This window comes from Megachile rotundata, unplaced genomic scaffold (genome assembly GCF_050947335.1).
Source record: "Megachile rotundata isolate GNS110a unplaced genomic scaffold, iyMegRotu1 scaffold1281, whole genome shotgun sequence".
Lineage (NCBI taxonomy): Eukaryota > Metazoa > Arthropoda > Insecta > Hymenoptera > Megachilidae > Megachile > Megachile rotundata.
Genome location: NW_027474577.1, coordinates 32,501 through 35,679, shown reverse-complemented (window position 1 = coordinate 35,679; position 3,179 = coordinate 32,501). Strand labels below are relative to the sequence as shown.

Here is a 3,179-nt window from a genome sequence, read left to right as displayed (position 1 = left end):
TCCCCATTCGATCTTTTGGGTTTCTCGGGTTTACCCCTGAACGGTTTCACGTACTCTTGAACTCTCTCTTCAAAGTTCTTTTCAACTTTCCCTCACGGTACTTGTTCGCTATCGGTCTCGTGGTCATATTTAGCCTTAGATGGAGTTTACCACCCACTTAGGGCTGCACTCTCAAGCAACCCGACTCTAAGGAGAGATCCACCCGAGACGCGTACCGGTCGCTACGGGCCTGGCACCCTCTATGGGTAAGTGGCCCCATTCAAGATGGACTTGGACGCGATTCGATGTCTCGGGATAAACGGATCCTCCTGAACACTACATTTCCCAGCGGCGTTAACCGCGGGATTCAGTGCTGGGCTCATTCCTGTTCGCTCGCCGCTACTAAGGAAATCCTTGTTAGTTTCTTTTCCTCCGCTTATTAATATGCTTAAATTCAGCGGGTAATCTCGCCTGCTCTGAGGTCGTCGAAATTTTATTATTTCTTTTCAAAGTTATACCACAAACTGTACGCTCTTTTCGGGGTTTCGACACGTAATACGAAAGGTATATTAATACCAACGACGCACAGGGATTATGTCGTTCGATTTTTTCCTTGTATCGTTCGATAACCAACTATTTTTCTCTTTTCGGATCAACACAATATCGTCGACTACTCGAAGGTACGTACGAGCCAAAATGAAAGCTCGGTGTCTCCTCTCTCTTTTGTTCGACAAAAGAAAAAAGGCACTTAAAACGCCGCATATTCGGGCAGGCGGGACAACGACAAAAAAAAAAAACGACGACGACGACGTCCGGTTGTTCTCGACTCGCGTCGGAGTATATATGTATATATTATAATCGGATATATCTTTTTATCTATCCAGGGCGCGTTAAAACAAACGACGAGGAGAGACTACGACAACGAGGAGATAAAGGTCGGACACCTTTTCTTCTTACCCTCGGCGCGCTCTCGCACACGATCGTTTCATGTTTCTTTTGTCCCCTAAAGGATACATATACCGTTACAACATATTTACGTTCGAATATACACTCGACGGTCGATAAACCGTAAAGACGCATCGTCCGATACGTTTTTTCTTTTGCTGTCGCGTTCCGACGCAAAATCCCAAGAAAAGGGCGAGAATGCCAGAGACAGCCATGTAAACCATCGGTGACTTATCATGGTCCAGAGAATAAAGGGTTAAAGGAAAAAAGAAATCCCATTTTTAACGTGCGTGGTACACCTTCGTCGTGTATATATCGTTCGATGAAACCACGAGCGCACAAAAGGAGGAACAAAAGCGTTTCGAGATCGATCTTCGGTGTAAATGTCATTGTTCATTTGCGTTCGACCGTTGTTCGATAAAAGAAATTTAACACACGAACAACAATGAAGGGAGACTCTCGCAAGACGATCACCAAATAAGCGTTTATCGTTCGATCGGTCCGGGTTTTTCAACGTCCGTCCGGCACAATTATGCACTTCGAGGACTGGACGACCGGAACCCGTATTGGGATCGCGCGGTCTTCCGCTTCTAATCAACGACAACGAAGCGATCTGCGCTTGTAAATGTTAAAAAAAACGTGGCGAAGCTACGATCTCGTAATAATTTAACCGTGAAAGAGCTTCCGTCGCACGTTTATTTTTAACTTTTCCCCTCGTTGTATAAACTTTCGCACCGTCGAAAAAAAAATTCGACAATCATTTCAGACAACGTCGGGAGCGCGGAGAAACGCCGTAAACACGCTCTACTCTCGGCTTGCTTCCTTCAATTGGTGTCTAACAATTCTCTCGCAGGGCGAAGAATCATTTTCTCTCTCGTCTAAATATCCTTCTGTAGTTAGGTGTTTTCGACTCGGGAGCGCTCTTTCACGGGCGGTCGTATATGGTCTCTTTTAGGGGTTTAACTAGAAACCACGACTCACGCAAGCCGAGATAAGCGCATTCCGCCGAGAAGATCCTAAAAACTAAGAATTGCGAGATATACGAAAATGTTCTTCTGTCGCCTGTGAAAAAAATGAACACTAGCAAAGAGAGGGCGAGACACGAACGTTCCATTTAACATTCTCCGCGTCAAACGCCGACGAAATGTCCAACCATCGCTCGTACGTTTTCGCCAATTTCGCAAGTTGTTCTCTCTCTCGCGTTCGACCATCGGATCCCGCTCCGAAACGTTCGACTTTTCGGCGTTTAACAGTTTCGTTTTATCTAGTCGAACGACGAGCGGTACCGAAAAAAATTTAACAATGAAGAGAAAACCTTTTGCTGCTAAAGGCAAACGCAAGCAGTCTTTAGTTATATAAACGACCCTCAGCCAGGCGTGGTCCAGGAATTGTATCCGTGGACCGCAATGTGCGTTCGAAATGTCGATGTTCATGTGTCCTGCAGTTCACACGTTGACGCGCAATTAGCTGCGTTCTTCATCGACCCACGAGCCAAGTGATCCACCGTTCAGGGTAATCGTATAAAAATTTTTGTTCATATTTAACAACTCAGCGTCTGAAAACCAGTATGTACGTGATTTATTTAACCTGGTTTATAAATTCGTTCGATTGTCCATAGAATACTAACTCCAATCCAAGCGCAAGATCGAGTATCGGTATTCGGACGTCGTCCCGTCATAGCTCTGTTCACAGATTTACCCGAGCTGATTGATGATTAAGACGACACGATAACGTCCATGGACGGGTAAAGGACCGTATAAAACTACAGAACCGCCGATGAAACAACGCTCTGTGACGCATTTCTCTTCGTGCGGCGAGTTTTCAGTCCGTTCCGGGTGGTAAAGTCATTCAAAAACCGTGGAAAATACGAAACGCGCTGTCGCGCGTAACACAGAGTCTCCTGCTCGCTGCTTACATATATTGGACGTCTTGGCGGTATCGCGAGATTCAATACGGACACTCCATGGCCGGCGTCAGATCGGTCTACCAACGAAGGAGACTACGCTATCGTTTTCGCTTCTCAGCCGGTCCGTAAAGCGATACGTTACCATATCGTCCGTCGTAAGCAGGCGGACTCTCGTGAAGTTGCGACTTCGTTCGTCGAAGCGGTTTCGTGGTTCGATTTCCATCGGTTACCCGGACACCCCCCGCGTGAAAGCCTCCGTGTCACACTCTAAATTTCGTTTCTCGTTTAACACGAAATAGAGAGAGGCTAAAAGGGGGTGTTCCCTTTGGTCCAAAGACAAAATTTATAG

At 46.2% G+C, this 3,179-nt stretch overlaps 1 non-coding gene across 1 annotated transcript; it reads right to left on the bottom strand.

The window, feature by feature from the left end:
- Window positions 1–2,284: 2,284 nt before the first annotated feature.
- On the bottom strand, window positions 2,285–2,439 carry LOC143266524 (5.8S ribosomal RNA). The gene has a single exon (XR_013041486.1). It is a non-coding gene; the product is annotated as a 5.8S ribosomal RNA (ribosomal RNA).
- Between the last annotated feature and the right edge of the window lie 740 nt (window positions 2,440–3,179).